This window comes from Pimephales promelas, chromosome 4, assembly GCF_988280905.1.
Source record: "Pimephales promelas chromosome 4, fPimPro1.hap1.1, whole genome shotgun sequence".
In the NCBI taxonomy this organism is placed as follows: domain Eukaryota; kingdom Metazoa; phylum Chordata; class Actinopteri; order Cypriniformes; family Leuciscidae; genus Pimephales; species Pimephales promelas.
In genome coordinates this window covers 24,335,493-24,355,915 of record NC_142772.1, presented here as the reverse complement: position 1 = coordinate 24,355,915, position 20,423 = coordinate 24,335,493, and the positions used below count along the sequence as shown (strand labels likewise).

At 39.0% G+C, this 20,423-nt stretch overlaps 2 long non-coding RNA genes across 4 annotated transcripts; both read left to right on the top strand.

The window, feature by feature from the left end:
* Nucleotides 1-1,301: 1,301 nt before the first annotated feature.
* On the top strand, nt 1,302-3,007 carry LOC148981701 (uncharacterized). 2 transcript variants are annotated; one of them, XR_016168181.1, is made up of 4 exons: nt 1,302-1,555; nt 2,032-2,100; nt 2,233-2,306; nt 2,388-3,007. It is a non-coding gene; the product is annotated as an uncharacterized LOC148981701 (long non-coding RNA). The 2 variants fall into 2 exon arrangements; XR_016168182.1 differs by having other exon boundaries at nt 2,027-2,100.
* Nucleotides 3,008-8,924: 5,917 nt separating this feature from the next.
* Nucleotides 8,925-10,720, top strand: LOC148981700 (uncharacterized). 2 transcript variants are annotated; one of them, XR_016168180.1, is made up of 4 exons: nt 8,925-9,266; nt 9,740-9,813; nt 9,946-10,019; nt 10,101-10,720. It is a non-coding gene; the product is annotated as an uncharacterized LOC148981700 (long non-coding RNA). The 2 variants fall into 2 exon arrangements; XR_016168179.1 differs by having other exon boundaries at nt 8,929-9,266; nt 9,745-9,813.
* The last annotated feature ends 9,703 nt before the right edge of the window (nt 10,721-20,423 follow it).

Here is a 20,423-nt window from a genome sequence, read left to right as displayed (position 1 = left end):
GGCGAAAAATTAAGTATCCCCAATCTTCTCAAAACTCTGGATTCTGATAGAAGGCCATGAGACATAGACCTGAGTGCAACAATGGAGGCTCTAGACCCTTCCAGAGCTGAGATATCGAAAATCAAAATTTCGACCCGGAAAAAAAACGACAGTGTTACCCCTTACTTTTTTTTTGGGGGGGGGGGGGGGCGAAAAATTAAGTATCCCCAATCTTCTCAAAACTCTGGATTCTGTTAGAGGGCCATGAGACTTAGACCTAAATGCAACAATGGAGGCTCTAGACCCTTCTAGAGCTGAGACATCGAAAATCAAAATTTCGACCAGAAAAATAAACGACAGTGTTACCCCTTACGTTTTTTTTTTTTTGGGGCGAAAAATTAAGTATCCCCAATCTTCTCAAAACTCTGGATTCTGATAGACGGCCATGAGACATAGACCTGAGTGCAACAATGGAGGCTCTAGACCCTTCCAGAGCTGAGATATCGAAATTCAAAATTTCGACCAGAAAAAAAAAGGACAGTGTTACCCCTTACGTTTTTTTTTTTTGGGCGAAAAATAAAGTATCCCCAAACTTCTCAAAACTCTGGATTCTGATAGAGGGCCATGAGCCTTAGACCTGAGTGCAAAAATGGAGGCTCTAGACCCTCCCAGAGTTGAGATATCAAAATTAAAAATTTCAACCAGAAAAAAAAAACGACAGTGTTACCCCTTACGTTTTTTTTTTTTGGGCGAAAAATTAAGTATCCCCAATCTTCTCAAAACTCTGGATTCTGATAGAAGGCCATGAGACATAGACCTGAGTGCAACAATGGAGGCTCTAGACCCTTCCAGAGCTGAGATATCGAAAATCAAAATTTCGACCCGGAAAAAAAACGACAGTGTTACCCCTTACTTTTTTTTTTGGGGGGGCGAAAAATTAAGTATCCCCAATCTTCTCAAAACTCTGGATTCTGTTAGAGGGCCATGAGACTTAGACCAGAGTGCAACAATGGAGGCTCTAGACCCTTCCAGAGCTGAGATATCGAAAATCAAAATTTCGACCCGTAAAAAAAACGACAGTGTTACCCCTTACGTTTTTTTTTGGGGGGGCGAAAAATTAAGTATCCCTAATCTTCTCAAAACTCTGGATTCTGATAGAGGGCCATGAGACATAGGCTGCGTCCGAAACCGCATACTTCCCTACTATATAGTAGGGAAAAGCAGTAGGCGAGCGAATAAGTATGTCCGAATCCTTAGTATCCATAAAAGAGTAGGCGAGAATTACCAGAGTGACGTACTAATTATCGCGAGATTCAGGCATACGTATACTTATAGTACGTCCGAATATTCCTACTTTCGTACTATATAGTAGGGGAAAACAGTATTTGAAAGGAGTAGTATGTCCGAAACCTCAGTACTCATAAAAGAGTAGGCGAGAAGTTCCCGGATGATCTCCTGCTTTCGCCAAGATTTTTGAGTGTTCATCCGATGGATACTCTTCTATCCCAGGAGGCCACGGGAGAGCATTCGTCATTATCAACATCGCGGAGATCAGCGAAGCAGGGGGTTTTCAAATGTGAGTAAACACGGTTCCTTGGGTTTAAATCGTATGTGTTAAATTACTATAGAGTAAACATTTTAACTGTTGAAGGTCTAAAGGACTTAGACAGTATAGTATAGTTGTGATTTTGCTTTAAACACATGTTTTATTAGTTAAACAGGGGAGCTCCAGTAAGTAGGCTACACGTAAGTTTCTAAAATGGATTTACATAACCATATAACGTTACATAAACACGCTTATTTAAAATGTCTATTTACATCTGAAATGAAAATATTGTTTAAGTATTGCAGATGAGCACATCCCAACATGAAATATACATCTGAGTGATCTATAAAGTAACTAAATATGTTATATTTAATTTGTCCCTTATTAGTGTTGAAATATTAAGGAACATTTAAGTTGGATTAAAAGTGAGTTAACACATCAACCTCAGCATGTAAATTCAGTGTTGAGCTCGTAATGTGAATCTTGTCTGTATGTTACAAGGACAGAAGAACACGCGTGTGTTTATCCGGTGGAGAGAGGCTCATGATGCTGAATGCTGTCATCAAAGGCTTTGGGTGAGTATACTACAGAAATGGATAACAAAATCTATTCAATCTTAAATTGTAGTTTATTTGAATTATTGTAAATTCAAGTAGAGAAATTACAACACTTTTCTGATTCTTGATTTCTGTGCATTTGCTGCATAGCTTTTGTGGTGGAGCAGGACCTGCAAGGAAAGATGATGGCAGCATTTGTTTTAGGGATTTTACTCAAATATAAAGTAAGGTTATTTTTAATAGATAAATCAAATGACATTGTGTTAAAATGACTGCTTTTGTATAATGTTTGTGCATTTTTGTAGGATCTGAAATGTCTGCAGACTGGTGTGAGCACTGAGGATGAGGAGCCCAGAGGTGCATCCTGGAAGTGGTGCCATGGATGAGTCCCTCCATCTCTCCACCTGCCCTTATGAGTCCCTCCATCTCTCCACCTGCCTTTACGAGACTCTCGATCTCTCCACCTGCCCTTATTGCCTCAGATTGTGAAGCGCAGCGCAGCAACAAGCTCCGGCACGAAGGCACAGTCCCCTCTGGTGAATTCATCAGAATAAAGCTGCTGAATGGGAACCGCTGTGTTGAGTCGGCATGATGTGGTGTTCAGCGGCTGTAAATACATGTTTGTAGTTTGAATAAAGCTTTGTTTCATGTGTTGTTGACTTGTATAATGCATTTGTTTATTGTGATGGTTACTTTTATTTGTTCTTTTACTCATTTATTCATTTTTATTATTGTTGTCAGTATATAAAATTTAATTATTTAAATAATGTATCCATTAATTCATCGATTGACTGATAATTGAGATGTTTCACTGCATTTATGAATATAAATGTATTCATGCATAACTGTCATATGACAAAACAAATTACATTTTGCTTGTTATATTAAATTATATTTTTAGTATATAAAAAAGTTATATAATTAAGTATTGGTCAGCATTTAATATTATTATTTTGTTTAAGTTTTGGGGTGGGCTAACAATGCAATTCATTCTGAGGTAATATTAATTTTTAAGGAGTGATACTTACATTTTTCGAGTATAAAATCAACAGTTTTCTCCAAAAGAGATCTTCGAGCAGCTGCCCGTCTCCTTTGTGCAGACATTACAAACGCAGAGGAAAACTCTTCTAGGTTGTGCTGTCGAGTCACTGATGTTATGAAGTGTTAGTACACCTGTCGCTCATATAATTTAAACTTATAAACGTATTACATACAAGATCATGGAAAGATACCATAATAGTCATAATGACAAAACATAAAGATCATTGGTTTGTTTACATCATAATACAGGAAAAAGGAACAATAACAAGGCTAAATATCTTTAAATAGTTTTTCATAATACATGAAAAATGTTTTGTTGTTGTTGTTGTTATAGGTCTGAGGGATGAAACGAGGTAAATTCATCAAGAAAAGGAGGAAAACTTAAAGGAAAAACATTTTGGGTATAAAATAAAGAAATTAACAACATATATTCAAGAGGTGACGATTTGGGGGTTTCTTAATAAAAAAAATATCGTTATAAGAATAACACTGTGATCACATTAGGCCTAGGGTTTAAAATATAACAACTTAAATCAACCTTATGTATTCACAAAATGAATGGCCAGCTGTTTCTTCAACAATACCACAACAAAATGAGCAAGTTTCATCAATGTCAAGATATTTATAGATAGAAGAATTAAACGTGTCGTTGTTCATTTCTTTTAAGTTGTTGAGCTTGTGATATGATCATAACGCGTCGTAGTAGGTCACATGATAACGTCAACATGGCAGATGTCCGGTTCTCATTCATACTCAACGAGATTTGGCTATAAAGTACCTACTCTTTTAGCGCTCGTTGAGTAAGTACTTATTAAAAATTAAGTACCTACTCATTGAGTATGCGGTTTTGGACGCAGCCATAGACCTGAGTGCAACAATGGAGGCTCTAGACCCTTCCAGAGCTGAGATATCGAAAATCAAAATTTCGACCAGAAAAAAAAAACGACAGTGTTACCCCTTACGTTTTTGTTTTGGGCGAAAAATTAAGTATCCCCAATCTTCTCAAAACTCTGGATTCTGATAGACGGCCATGAGACATAGACCTGAGTGCAACAATGGAGGCTCTAGACCCTTCCAGAGCTGAGATATCGAACTTCAAAATTTCGACCAGAAAAAAAAAACGACAGTGTTACCCCTTACGTTTTTTTTTTTTGGGCGAAAAATTAAGTATCCCCAAACTTCTCAAAACTCTGGATTCTGATAGAGGGCCATGAGACTTAGACCTGAGTGCAACAATTGAGGCTCTAGACCGTTCCAGAGCTGAGACATCGAAAATCAAAATTTCGACCCGAAAAAAAAACGACAGTGTTACCCCTTACGTTTTTTTTTTTTGGGCGAAAAATTAAGTATCCCCAATCTTCTCAAAACTCCGGATTCTGATAGAGGGCCATGAGACTTAGACCTGAGTGCAACAATGGAGGCTCTAGACCCTTCCAGAGCTGAGATATCGAAAATCAAAATTTCGACCTGTAAAAAAAACGACAGTGTTACCCCTTACGTTTTTTTTTTTTGGTGAAAAATTAAGTATCCCCAATCTTCTCAAAACTCTGGATTCTGATAGAGGGCCATGAGACATAGTACTGAGTGCAACAATGGAGGCTCTAGACCCTTCCAGAGCTGAGATATCGAAAATCAAAATTTCGACCAGAAAAAAAAACGACAGTGTTACCCCTTACGTTTTTTTTTTTGGGCGAAAAATTAAGTATCCCCAATCTTCTCAAAACTCTGGATTCTGATAGACGGCCATGAGACATAGACCTGAGTGCAACAATGGAGGCTCTAGACCCTTCCAGAGCTGAGATATCGAAATTCAAAATTTAAACCAGAAAAAAAAACGACAGTGTTACCCCTTACGTTTTTTTTTTTTTGGGCGAAAAATTAAGTATGCCCAAACTTCTCAAAACTCTGGATTCTGATAGAGGGCCGTGAGCCTTAGACCTGAGTGCAAAAATGGAGGCTCTAGACCCTCCCAGAGCTGAGATATCGAAAATCAAAATTTCGACCCGTAAAAAAAACGACAGTGTTACCCCTTACGTTTTTTTTGGGGGGGGGGCGAAAAATTAAGTATCCCTAATCTTCTCAAAACTCTGGATTCTGATAGAGGGCCACAAGACTTAGACCTGAGTGCAACAATGGAGGCTCTAGACCCTTCCAGAGCTGAGATATCGAAAATCAAAATTTCGACCCGAAAGAAAAAACGACAGTGTTACCCCTTACGTTTTTTTTTTTTTTGGGCGAAAAATTAAGTATCCTCAATCTTCTCAAAACTCTGGATTCTGATAGAGGGCCATGAGACTTAGACCTGAGTGCAACAATGGAGGCTCTAGACCCTTCCAGAGCTGAGATATCAAAAATCAAAATTTCGACCAGAAAAAAAAAAACGACAGTGTTACCCCTTACGTTTTTTTTTTTTGGAACGAAAAATTAAGTATCCCCAATCTTCTTAAAACTCAGGATTCTGATAGACGGCCATTAGACATAGACCTGAGTGCAACAATGGAGGCTCTAGACCCTTCCAGAGCTGAGATATCGAAATTTAAAATTTCGACCAGAAAAAAAAAACGACAGTGTTACCCCTTACGGGTTTTTTTTTGGGCGAAAAATTAAGTATCCCCAAATTTCTCAAAACTCTGGATTCTGATAGAGGGCCGTGAGCCTTAGACCTGAGTGCAAAAATGGAGGCTCTAGACCTTCCCAGAGCTGAGATATCGAAATTAAAAATTTCGACCAGAAAAAAAAAACGACAGTGTTACCCCTTAAGTTTTTTTTTTTGGGCGAAAAATTAAGTATCCCCAATCTTCTCAAAACTCTGGATTCTGATAGAAGGCCATGAGACATAGACCTGAGTGCAACAATGGAGGCTCTAGACCCTTCCAGAGCTGAGATATCAAAAATCAAAATTTCGACCAGAAAAAAAAAACGACAGTGTTACTCCTTACGTTTTTTTTTTTTTTTGGGCGAAAAATTAAGCATCCCCAATCTTCTCAAAACTCTGGATTCTGATAGACGGCCATGAGACATAGACCTGAGTGCAACAATGGAGGCTCTAGACCCTTCCAGAGCTGAGATATCGAAATTCAAAATTTCGACCAGAAAAAAAAAACGACAGTGTTACCCCTTACGTTTTTTTTTTTTTGGGTGAAAAATTAAGTATCCCCAAACTTCTCAAAACTCTGGATTCTGATAGAGGGCCGTGAGCCTTAGACCTGAGTGCAAAAATGGAGGCTCTAGACCCTTCCAGAGCTGAGATATCGAAATTAAAAATTTCGACCAGAAAAAAAAAAACGACAGTGTTACCCCTTACGTTTTTTTTTGGGGCGAAAAATTAAGTATCCCCAATCTTCTCAAAACTCTGGATTCTGATAGAGGGCCATGAGACATAGACCTGAGTGCAACAATGGAGGCTCTAGATCCTTCCAGAGCTGATATATCGAAAATCAAAATTTCGACCCGTAAAAAAAATCGACAGTGTTACCCCTTACGTTTTTTTTTTGGGGGGGCGAAAAATTAAGTATCCCCAATCTTCTCAAAACTCTGGATTCTGATAGAGGGCCATGAGACTTAGACCTGAGTGCAACAATGGAGGCTCTAGACCCTTCCAGAGCTGAGATATCGAAAATCAAAATTTCGACCCGAAAAAAAAACGACAGTGTTACCCCTTACATTTTTTTTTTTTGGGCGAAAAATTAAGTATCCCCAATCTTCTCAAAACTCTGGATTCTGATAGACGGCCATGAGACTTAGACCTGAGTGCAACAATGGAGGCTCTAAACCCTTCCAGAGCTGAGATATCGAAAATCAAAATTTCGACCCGAAAAAAAAACGACAGTGTTACCCCTTACGTTTTTTTTGGGGGGGGGGCGAAAAATTAAGTATCCTCAATCTTCTCAAAACTCTGGATTCTGATAGAGGGCCATGAGACTTAGACCTGAGTGCAACAATGGAGGCTCTAAACCCTTTCTAGAGCTGAGATATCGAAAATCAAAATTTCGACCCGTAAAAAAAAACGACAGTGTTACCCCTTACGTTTTTTGGGGGGGGGGGGGGGCGAAAAAATAAGTATCCCCAATCTTCTCAAAACTCTGGATTCTGATAGAGGGCCATGAGACTTAGACCTGAGTGCAACAATGGAGGCTCTAGACCCTTCCAGAGCTGAGATATCAAAAATCTAAATTTCGACCCGTAAAAAAAACAACAGTGTTAACCCTTACGTTTTTTTTTTTTTGGGCGAAAAATTTAAGAATCTCTAATCTTCTCAAAACTCTGGATTCTGATAGAGGGCCATGAGACTTAGACCTGAGTGCAAAAATGGAGGCTCTAGACCCTTCAAGAGCTGAAACATCGAAAATCTAAATTTTGACCAGAAAAAAAAAACGACAGTGTTACCCCTTACGTTTTTTTTTTTTTGGGCGAAAAATTAAGTATCCCCAATCTTCTCAAAACTCTGGATTCTGATAGACGGCCATGAGACATAGACCTGAGTGCAACAATGGAGGCTGTAGACCCTTCCAGAGCTGAGATATCGAAATTCAAAATTTCGACCAGAAAAAAAAACGACAGTGTTACCCCTTACGTTTTTTTTTTTTTGGGCGAAAAATTAAGTATCCCCAAACTTCTCAAAACTCTGGATTCTGATAGAAGGCCATGAGCCTTAGACCTGAGTGCAAAAATGGAGGCTCTAGACCCTCCCAGAGTTGAGATATCGAAATTAATAATTTCAACCAGAAAAAAAAAATGACAGTGTTACCCCTTACGTTTTTTTTTTTTTGGGCGAAAAATTAAGTATCCCCAATCTTCTCAAAACTCTGGATTCTGATAGAAGGCCATGAGACATAGACCTGAGTGCAACAATGGAGGCTCTAGACCCTTCCAGAGCTGAGATATCGAAAATCAAAATTTCGACCCGGAAAAAAAACGACAGTGTTACCCCTTACTTTTTTTTTTTTGGGGGGGCGAAAAATTAAGTATCCCCAATCTTCTCAAAACTCTGGATTCTGTTAGAGGGCCATGAGACTTAGACCTGAGTGCAACAATGGAGGCTCTAGACCCTTCTAGAGCTGAGCCATCGAAAATCAAAATTTCGACCAGAAAAATAAACGACAGTGTTACCCCTTACGTTTTTTTTTTTTTTGGGGCGAAAAATTAAGTATCCCCAATCTTCTCAAAACTCTGGATTCTGATAGACGGCCATGAGACATAGACCTGAGTGCAACAATGGAGGCTCTAGACCCTCCCAGAGTTGAGATATCAAAATTAAAAATTTCAACCAGAAAAAAAAAACGACAGTGTTACCCCTTACGTTTTTTTTTTTTTGGGCGAAAAATTAAGTATCCCCAATCTTCTCAAAACTCTGGATTCTGATAGAAGGCCATGAGACATAGACCTGAGTGCAACAATGGAGGCTCTAGACCCTTCCAGAGCTGAGATATCGAAAATCAAAATTTCGACCCGGAAAAAAAACGACAGTGTTACCCCTTACTTTTTTTTTTTGGGGGGGCGAAAAATTAAGTATCCCCAATCTTCTCAAAACTCTGGATTCTGTTAGAGGGCCATGAGACTTAGACCAGAGTGCAACAATGGAGGCTCTAGACCCTTCCAGAGCTGAGATATCGAAAATCAAAATTTCGACCCGTAAAAAAAACGACAGTGTTACCCCTTACGTTTTTTTTTTGGGGGGCGAAAAATTAAGTATCCCTAATCTTCTCAAAACTCTGGATTCTGATAGAGGGCCATGAGACATAGGCTGCGTCCGAAACCGCATACTTCCCTACTATATAGTAGGGAAAAGCAGTAGGCGAGCGAATAAGTATGTCCGAATCCTTAGTATCCATAAAAGAGTAGGCGAGAATTACCAGAGTGACGTACTAATTATCGCGAGATTCGGGCATACGTATACTTATAGTACGTCCGAATATTCCTACTTTCGTACTATATAGTAGGGGAAAACAGTATTTGAAAGGAGTAGTATGTCCGAAACCTCAGTACTCATAAAAGAGTAGGCGAGAAGTTCCCGGATGATCTCCTGCTTTCGCCAAGATTTTTGAGTGTTCATCCGATGGATACTCTTCTATCCCAGGAGGCCACGGGAGAGCATTCGTCATTATCAACATCGCGGAGATCAGCGAAGCAGGGGGTTTTCAAATGTGAGTAAACACGGTTCCTTGTGTTTAAATCGTATGTGTTAAATTACTATAGAGTAAACATTTTAACTGTTGAAGGTCTAAAGGACTTAGACAGTATAGTATAGTTGTGATTTTGCTGTAAACACGTTTTATTAGTTAGTTAAACAGGGGAGCTCCAGTAAGTAGGCTACACGTAAGTTTCTAAAATGGATTTACATAACCATATAACGTTACATAAACACGCTTATTTAAAATGTCTATTTACATCTGAAATGAAAATATTGTTTAAGTATTGCAGATGAGCACATCCCAACATGAAATATACATCTGAGTGATCTATAAAGTAACTAAATATGTTATATTTAATTTGTCCCTTATTAGTGTTGAAATATTAAGGAACATTTAAGTTGGATTAAAAGTGAGTTAACACATCAACCTCAGCATGTAAATTCCGTGTTGAGCTCGTAATGTGAATCTTGTCTGTATGTTACAAGGACAGAAGAACACGCGTGTGTTTATCCGGTGGAGAGAGGCTCATGATGCTGAATGCTGTCATCAAAGGCTTTGGGTGAGTATACTACAGAAATGGATAACAAAATCTATTCAATCTTAAATTGTAGTTTATTTGAATTATTGTAAATTCAAGTAGAGAAATTACAACACTTTTCTGATTCTTGATTTCTGTGCATTTGCTGCATAGCTTTTGTGGTGGAGCAGGACCTGCAAGGAAAGATGATGGCAGCATTTGTTTTAGGGATTTTACTCAAATATAAAGTAAGGTTATTTTTAATAGATAAATCAAATGACATTGTGTTAAAATGACTGCTTTTGTATAATGTTTGTGCATTTTTGTAGGATCTGAAATGTCTGCAGACTGGTGTGAGCACTGAGGATGAGGAGCCCAGAGGTGCATCCTGGAAGTGGTGCCATGGATGAGTCCCTCCATCTCTCCACCTGCCCTTATGAGTCCCTCCATCTCTCCACCTGCCTTTACGAGACTCTCGATCTCTCCACCTGCCCTTATTGCCTCAGATTGTGAAGCGCAGCGCAGCAACAAGCTCCGGCACGAAGGCACAGTCCCCTCTGGTGAATTCATCAGAATAAAGCTGCTGAATGGGAACCGCTGTGTTGAGTCGGCATGATGTGGTGTTCAGCGGCTGTAAATACATGTTTGTAGTTTGAATAAAGCTTTGTTTCATGTGTTGTTGACTTGTATAATGCATTTGTTTATTGTGATGGTTACTTTTATTTGTTCTTTTACTCATTTATTCATTTTTATTATTGTTGTCAGTATATAAAATTTAATTATTTAAATAATGTATCCATTAATTCATCGATTGACTGATAATTGAGATGTTTCACTGCATTTATGAATATAAATGTATTCATGCATAACTGTCATATGACAAAACAAATTACATTTTGCTTGTTATATTAAATTATATTTTTAGTATATAAAAAAGTTATATAATTAAGTATTGGTCAGCATTTAATATTATTATTTTGTTTAAGTTTTGGGGTGGGCTAACAATGCAATTCATTCTGAGGTAATATTAATTTTTAAGGAGTGATACTTACATTTTTCGAGTATAAAATCAACAGTTTTCTCCAAAAGAGATCTTCGAGCAGCTGCCCGTCTCCTTTGTGCAGACATTACAAACGCAGAGGAAAACTCTTCTAGGTTGTGCTGTCGAGTCACTGATGTTATGAAGTGTTAGTACACCTGTCGCTCATATAATTTAAACTTATAAACGTATTACATACAAGATCATGGAAAGATACCATAATAGTCATAATGACAAAACATAAAGATCATTGGTTTGTTTACATCATAATACAGGAAAAAGGAACAATAACAAGGCTAAATATCTTTAAATAGTTTTTCATAATACATGAAAAATGTTTTGTTGTTGTTGTTGTTATAGGTCTGAGGGATGAAACGAGGTAAATTCATCAAGAAAAGGAGGAAAACTTAAAGGAAAAACATTTTGGGTATAAAATAAAGAAATTAACAACATATATTCAAGAGGTGACGATTTGGGGGTTTCTTAATAAAAAAAATATCGTTATAAGAATAACACTGTGATCACATTAGGCCTAGGGTTTAAAATATAACAACTTAAATCAACCTTATGTATTCACAAAATGAATGGCCAGCTGTTTCTTCAACAATACCACAACAAAATGAGCAAGTTTCATCAATGTCAAGATATTTATAGATAGAAGAATTAAACGTGTCGTTGTTCATTTCTTTTAAGTTGTTGAGCTTGTGATATGATCATAACGCGTCGTAGTAGGTCACATGATAACGTCAACATGGCAGATGTCCGGTTCTCATTCATACTCAACGAGATTTGGCTATAAAGTACCTACACTTTTAGCGCTCGTTGAGTAAGTACTTATTAAAAATTAAGTACCTACTCATTGAGTATGCGGTTTTGGACGCAGCCATAGACCTGAGTGCAACAATGGAGGCTCTAGACCCTTCCAGAGCTGAGATATCGAAAATCAAAATTTCGACCAGAAAAAAAAACGACAGTGTTACCCCTTACGTTTTTTGTTTTGGGCGAAAAATTAAGTATCCCCAATCTTCTCAAAACTCTGGATTCTGATAGACGGCCATGAGACATAGACCTGAGTGCAACAATGGAGGCTCTAGACCCTTCCAGAGCTGAGATATCGAAATTCAAAATTTCGACCAGAAAAAAAAAAAACGACAGTGTTACCCCTTACGTTTTTTTTTTGGGCGAAAAATTAAGTATCCCCAAACTTCTCAAAACTCTGGATTCTGATCGAGGGCCGTGAGCCTTAGACCTGAGTGCAACAATGGAGGCTCTAGACCCTTCCAGAGCTGAGACATCGAAAATCAAAATTTTGACCCGAAAAAAAAACGACAGTGTTACCCCTTACGTTTTTTTTTTGGGGCGAAAAATTAAGTATCCCCAATCTTCTCAAAACTCCGGATTCTGATAGAGGGCCATGAGACTTAGACCTGAGTGCAACAATGGAGGCTCTAGACCCTTCCAGAGCTGAGATATCGAAAATCAAAATTTCGACCTGTAAAAAAAACGACAGTGTTACCCCTTACGTTTTTTTTTTTTGGCGAAAAATTAAGTATCCCCAATCTTCTCAAAACTCTGGATTCTGATAGAGGGCCATGAGACATAGTACTGAGTGCAACAATGGAGGTTCTAGACCCTTCCAGTGCTGAGATATCTAAACTCAAAATTTCGACCCGAAAAAAAACGACAGTGTTACCCCTTACGTTTTTTTTTTTTTTGGGCGAAAAATTAAGTATCCCCAATCTTCTCAAAACTCCGGATTCTGATAGAGGGCCATGAGACTTAGACCTGAGTGCAACAATGGAGGCTCTAGACCCTTCCAGAGCTGAGATTTTAAAAATCAAAATTTCGACCAGTAAAAAAAACGACAGTGTTACCCCTTACGTTTTTTTTTTTTGGGCAAAAAATTAAGTATCCCCAATCTTCTCAAAACTCCGGATTCTGATAGAGGGCCATGAGACTTAGACCTGAGTGCAACAATGGAGGCTCTAGACCCTTCCAGAGCTGAGATATCGAAAATCAAAATTTCGTCCCGAAAAAAAAACGACAGTGTTACCCCTTACGTTTTTTTTTTTGGGGGGGCGAAATATTAAGTATCCCTAATCTTCTCAAAACTCTGGATTCTGATAGAGGGCCATGAGACTTAGACCTGAGTGCAACAATGGAGGCTCTAGACCCTTCTGGAGCTGAGACATCGAAAATCAAAATTTCGACCAGAAAAAAAAACGACAGTGTTACCCCTTACGTTTTTTTTGTTTTTTTTTGGCGAAAAATTAAGTATCCCCAATCTTCTCAAAACTCTGGATTCTGATAGAGGGCCATGAGACTTAGACCTGAGTGCAACAATGGAGGCTCTAGACCCTTCCAGAGCTGAGATATCGAAATTAAAAATTTCGACCAGAAAAAAAAAAACGACAGTGTTACCCCTTACGTTTTTTTTTTGGGCGAAAAATTAAGTATCCCCAAACTTCTCAAAACTCTGGATTCTGATCGAGGGCCGTGAGCCTTAGACCTGAGTGCAACAATGGAGGCTCTAGACCCTTCCAGAGCTGAGATATCGAAATTCAAAATTTCGACCAGAAAAAAAAAACGACAGTGTTACCCCTTACGTTTTTTTTTTTGGGCGAAAAATTAAGTATCCCCAAACTTCTCAAAACTCTGGATTCTGATAGAGGGCCGTGAGCCTTAGACCTAAGTGCAAAAATGGAGGCTCTAGACCCTCCCAGAGCTGAGATATCGAAATTAAAAATTTCGACCAGAAAAAAAAAAACGACAGTGTTACCCCTTACGTTTTTTTTTTTTGGGCGAAAAATTAAGTATCCCCAATCTTCTCAAAACTCTGGATTCTGATAGAAGGCCATGAGACATAGACCTGAGTGCTACAATGGAGGCTCTAGACCCTTCCAGAGCTGAGATATCGAAAATCAAAATTTCGACCTGAAAAAAAAAACGACAGTGTTACCCCTTACGTTTTTTTTTTTTTTTGGGCGAAAAATTAAGTATGCCCAAACTTCTCAAAACTCTGGATTCTGATAGAGGGCCGTGAGCCTTAGACCTGAGTGCAAAAATGGAGACTCTAGACCCTCCCAGAGCTGAGATATCGAAATTAAAAATTTCGACCAGAAAAAAAAAACGACAGTGTTACCCCTTACGTTTTTTTTTTTGGGGCGAAAAATTAAGTATCCCCAATCTTCTCAAAACTCTGGATTCTGATAGAGGGCCATGAGATAGGGCTGTGAATCTTTGGGTAGACAGCGAATCGATTCGATTCACGATTCATAGGTTTTCGATTCGATTCATGAACGATTTGTGCAAATTCAGAACGATTCGATTCGATGCGATTCACATCCAAATTCGATGCGATTCGATTAATTCGATTCGATTCTTAATTTTTTATATGCATTATAGTATTATTTCAATGCTTCACCCATCTTTGTCTGGGTTTGAATTAGCCTACACAGCGGCCTTCGGGGATCAGATAGTGGGGATTTTGTCCATTGTTAATGTTAGTTCATGTTTATTTTTAATTTTAATGAATATATTATTATAAAAAAAAATTCAATGGCCTACAAATTAGCATTTGCAAGTAGCAAATATTTTGAAAAAGGCTTTTAAAGTATTGCATTAAATGACTATGCACAAATTAATGGAGACGTTTTCATTAGTTTCATTTTGCGTCCTCTCAGTGCACTCGTTATCATCTTTTCACTGGATTTTGTGAAAATCCTCGCGCTCGGTCCCATGATCTCTCATGCTTTCATAACGTTAACTACAGATTTTTGAGCAGTCCATGTTTGAGCTCTCCAGCTGAGCTCTCTGTCGAGAAAGCAATAGTTTTGAGGCAAACCGCTCAAGCCATTGATAAAGCTGCCATGCCATTGCGTGGGCACTATGAAATAAAACGATTTCATTCATTTATTACATGGACTATCCGTACACGCAAGGTGGTCTCTCGCTCGCTTTCCCTCTCTGCCGAGTGCGTGCAGCCGTGTGTGAACGCGCGATACGCGGTTTGGAGCACAACCTCTGTCTCGTATGCACGCTCGCTCTAGATTCCGGGAGATTTTAACTAATTTGCGGTAATACAAGCTGATCACGACTCGAGTAGCTCAACAGGTAGAAAGATAAACTCATCTTTCAGGCATTTGACCGACCGGGCTTCAGCTCAGCGTGAGAAATCAGGGGTGTGTGTGAGCGCCTGAAACCAATCAAATGCGGATGTCGTATGACGGCCAATGCGTGAGGCAGCTTGTACCAGGAACACTTTAAGGTTGTGTTTATATATTTTAAACCACTGAATCGCTATAAAATCGTGATTAATTCGATTCTTAGCCTTTTAAATCGATTATTCACGTAAATAAACGATTCACGATTCAAAATACATGTTTCAGGATCGATGCATATGCATCGCCAGGATTTATAATCGATGCATCGAGAAAACGAGTGAATCGTTACACCCCTACCATGAGACATAGACCTGTGTGCAACAATGGAGGCTCTAGATCCTTCCAGAGCTGATATATCGAAAATCAAAATTTCGACCCGTAAAAAAAATGACAGTGTTACCCCTTACGTTTTTTTGGGGGGGGCGAAAAGTTAAGTATCCCTAATCTTCTCAAAACTCTGGATTCTGATAGAGGGCCACAAGACTTAGACCTGAGTGCAACAATGGAGGCTCTAGACCCTTCCAGAGGTGAGATATCGAAAATCAAAATTTCGACCCGAAAGAAAAAACGACAGTGTTACCCCTTACGTTTTTTTTTTTTGGGGCGAAAAATTAAGTATCCTCAATCTTCTCAAAACTCTGGATTCTGATAGAGGGCCATGAGACTTAGAGCTGAGTGCAACAATGGAGGCTCTAGACCCTTCCAGAGCTGAGATATCGAAATTAAAAATTTCGACCAGAAAAAAAAAAAACGACAGTGTTACCCCTTACGTTTTTTTTTTGGGCGAAAAATTAAGTATCCCCAAACTTCTCAAAACTCTGGATTCTGATCGAGGGCCGTGAGCCTTAGACCTGAGTGCAACAATGGAGGCTCTAGACCCTTCCAGAGCTGAGACATCGAAAATCAAAATTTTGACCCGAAAAAAAAACGACAGTGTTACCCCTTACGTTTTTTTTTTTGGGGCGAAAAATTAAGTATCCCCAATCTTCTCAAAACTCCGGATTCTGATAGAGGGCCATGAGACTTAGACCTGAGTGCAACAATGGAGGCTCTAGACCCTTCCAGAGCTGAGATATCGAAAATCAAAATTTTGACCTGTAAAAAAAACGACAGTGTTACCCCTTACGTTTTTTTTTTTTTTTGGCGAAAAATTAAGTATCCCCAATCTTCTCAAAACTCTGGATTCTGATAGAGGGCCATGAGACATAGTACTGAGTGCAACAATGGAGGTTCTAGACCCTTCCAGAGCTGAGATATCGAAAATCAAAATTTCGACCCGAAAAAAAAACGACAGTGTTACCCCTTACGTTTTTTTTTTTTTGGGGGGGCGAAAAATTAAGTATCCCTAATCTTCTCAAAACTCTGGATTCTGATAGAGGGCCATGAGACTTAGACCTGAGTGCAACAATGGAGGCTCTAGACCCTTCTGGAGCTGAGACATCGAAAATCAAAATTTCGACCAGAAAAAAAAACGACAGTGTTACCCCTTACGTTTTTTTTGGTTTTTTTTGGCGAAAAATTAAGTATCCCCAATCTTCTCAAAACTCTGGATTCTGATAGAGGGCCATGAGACTTAGACCTGAGTGCAACAATGGAGGCTCTAGACCCTTCCAGAGCTGAGATAACGAAAATCAAAATTTCGACCAGAAAAAAAAACGACAGTGTTACCCCTTACGTTTTTTTTTTTTTGGGCGAAAAATTAAGTATCCCCAATCTTCTTAAAACTCAGGATTCTGATAGACGGCCATTAGACATAGACCTGAGTGCAACAATGGAGGCTCTAGACCCTTCCAGAGCTGAGATATCGAAATTCAAAATTTCGACCAGAAAAAAAAAACGACAGTGTTACCCCTTACGTTTTTTTTTTTTGGGCGAAAAATTAAGTATCCCCAAACTTCTCAAAACTCTGGATTCTGATAGAGGGCCGTGAGCCTTAGACCTAAGTGCAAAAATGGAGGCTCTAGACCCTCCCAGAGCTGAGATATCGAAATTAAAAATTTCGACCAGAAAAAAAAAACGACAATGTTACCCCTTACGTTTTTTTTTTTTGGGCGAAAAATTAAGTATCCCCAATCTTCTCAAAACTCTGGATTCTGATAGAAGGCCATGAGACATAGACCTGAGTGCTACAATGGAGGCTCTAGACCCTTCCAGAGCTGAGATATCGAAAATCAAAATTTCGACCTGAAAAAAAAAACGACAGTGTTACCCCTTACGTTTTTTTTTTTTTGGGCGAAAAATTAAGTATCCCCAATCTTCTCAAAACTCTGGATTCTGATAGACGGCCATGAGACATAGACCTGATTGCAACAATGGAGGCTCTAGACCCTTCCAGAGCTGAGATATCGAAATTCAAAATTTAAACCAGAAAAAAAAAACGACAGTGTTACCCCTTACGTTTTTTTTTTTTTGGGCGAAAAATTAAGTATGCCCAAACTTCTCAAAACTCTGGATTCTGATAGAGGGCCGTGAGCCTTAGACCTGAGTGCAAAAATGGAGACTCTAGACCCTCCCAGAGCTGAGATATCGAAATTAAAAATTTCGACCAGAAAAAAAAAACGACAGTGTTACCCCTTACGTTTTTTTTTTTGGGGCGAAAAATTAAGTATCCCCAATCTTCTCAAAACTCTGGATTCTGATAGAGGGCCATGAGATAGGGCTGTGAATCTTTGGGTAGACAGCGAATCGATTCGATTCACGATTCATAGGTTTTCGATTCGATTCATGAACGATTTGTGCAAATTCAGAACGATTCGATTCGATGCGATTCACATCCAAATTCGATGCGATTCGATTAATTCGATTCGATTCTTAATTTTTTATATGCATTATAGTATTATTTCAATGCTTCACCCATCTTTGTCTGGGTTTGAATTAGCCTACACAGCGGCCTTCGGGGATCAGATAGTGGGGATTTTGTCCATTGTTAATGTTAGTTCATGTTTATTTTTAATTTTAATGAATATATTATTATAAAAAAAATTCAATGGCCTACAAATTAGCATTTGCAAGTAGCAAATATTTTGAAAAAGGCTTTTAAAGTATTGCATTAAATGACTATGCACAAATTAATGGAGACGTTTTCATTAGTTTCATTTTGCGTCCTCTCAGTGCACTCGTTATCATCTTTTCACTGGATTTTGTGAAAATCCTCGCGCTCGGTCCCATGATCTCTCATGCTTTCATAACGTTAACTACAGATTTTTGAGCAGTCCATGTTTGAGCTCTCCAGCTGAGCTCTCTGTCGAGAAAGCAATAGTTTTGAGGCAAACCGCTCAAGCCATTGATAAAGCTGCCATGCCATTGCGTGGGCACTATGAAATAAAACGATTTCATTCATTTATTACATGGACTATCCGTACACGCAAGGTGGTCTCTCGCTCGCTTTCCCTCTCTGCCGAGTGCGTGCAGCCGTGTGTGAACGCGCGATACGCGGTTTGGAGCACAACCTCTGTCTCGTATGCACGCTCGCTCTAGATTCCGGGAGATTTTAACTAATTTGCGGTAATACAAGCTGATCACGACTCGAGTAGCTCAACAGGTAGAAAGATAAACTCATCTTTCAGGCATTTGACCGACCGGGCTTCAGCTCAGCGTGAGAAATCAGGGGTGTGTGTGAGCGCCTGAAACCAATCAAATGCGGATGTCGTATGACGGCCAATGCGTGAGGCAGCTTGTACCAGGAACACTTTAAGGTTGTGTTTATATATTTTAAACCACTGAATCGCTATAAAATCGTGATTAATTCGATTCTTAGCCTTTTAAATCGATTATTCACGTAAATAAACGATTCACGATTCAAAATACATGTTTCAGGATCGATGCATATGCATCGCCAGGATTTATAATCGATGCATCGAGAAAACGAGTGAATCGTTACACCCCTACCATGAGACATAGACCTGTGTGCAACAATGGAGGCTCTAGATCCATCCAGAGCTGATATATCGAAAATCAAAATTTCGACCCGTAAAAAAAACGACAGTGTTACCCCTTACGTTTTTTTGGGGGGGGCGAAAAATTAAGTATCCCTAATCTTCTCAAAACTCTGGATTCTGATAGAGGGCCACAAGACTTAGACCTGAGTGCAACAATGGAGGCTCTAGACCCTTCCAGAGGTGAGATATCGAAAATCAAAATTTCGACCCGAAAGAAAAAACGACAGTGTTACCCCTTACGTTTTTTTTTTTTGGGGCGAAAAATTAAGTATCCTCAATCTTCTCAAAACTCTGGATTCTGATAGAGGGCCATGAGACTTAGAGCTGAGTGCAACAATGGAGGCTCTAGACCCTTCCAGAGCTGAGATATCGAAATTAAAAATTTCGACCAGAAAAAAAAAAACGACAGTGTTACCCCTTACGTTTTTTTTTTTGGGCGAAAAATTAAGTATCCCCAAACTTCTCAAAACTCTGGATTCTGATCGAGGGCCGTGAGCCTTAGACCTGAGTGCAACAATGGAGGCTCTAGACCCTTCCAGAGCTGAGACATCGAAAATCAAAATTTTGACCCGAAAAAAAAACGACAGTGTTACCCCTTACGTTTTTTTTTTTGGGGCGAAAAATTAAGTATCCCCAATCTTCTCAAAACTCCGGATTCTGATAGAGGGCCATGAGACTTAGACCTGAGTGCAACAATGGAGGCTCTAGACCCTTCCAGAGCTGAGATATCGAAAATCAAAATTTCGACCTGTAAAAAAAACGACAGTGTTACCCCTTACGTTTTTTTTTTTTTTGGCGAAAAATTAAGTATCCCCAATCTTCTCAAAACTCTGGATTCTGATAGAGGGCCATGAGACATAGTACTGAGTGCAACAATGGAGGTTCTAGACCCTTCCAGTGCTGAGATATCTAAACTCAAAATTTCGACCCGAAAAAAAACGACAGTGTTACCCCTTACGTTTTTTTTTTTTTGGGCGAAAAATTAAGTATCCCCAATCTTCTCAAAACTCCGGATTCTGATAGAGGGCCATGAGACTTAGACCTGAGTGCAACAATGGAGGCTCTAGACCCTTCCAGAGCTGAGATTTTGAAAATCAAAATTTCGACCAGTAAAAAAAACGACAGTGTTACCCCTTACGTTTTTTTTTTTTGGGCGAAAAATTAAGTATCCCCAATCTTCTCAAAACTCCGGATTCTGATAGAGGGCCATGAGACTTAGACCTGAGTGCAACAATGGAGGCTCTAGACCCTTCCAGAGCTGAGATTTTGAAAATCAAAATTTCGACCAGTAAAAAAAACGACAGTGTTACCCCTTACGTTTTTTTTTTTTGGGCGAAAAATTAAGTATCCCCAATCTTCTCAAAACTCTGGATTCTGATAGAGGGCCATGAGACATAGACCTGAGTGCAACAATGGAGGCTCTAGATCCTTCCAGAGCTGATATATCGGAAATCAAAATTTCGACCCGTAAAAAAAATCGACAGTGTTACCCCTTACGTTTTTTTGGGGGGG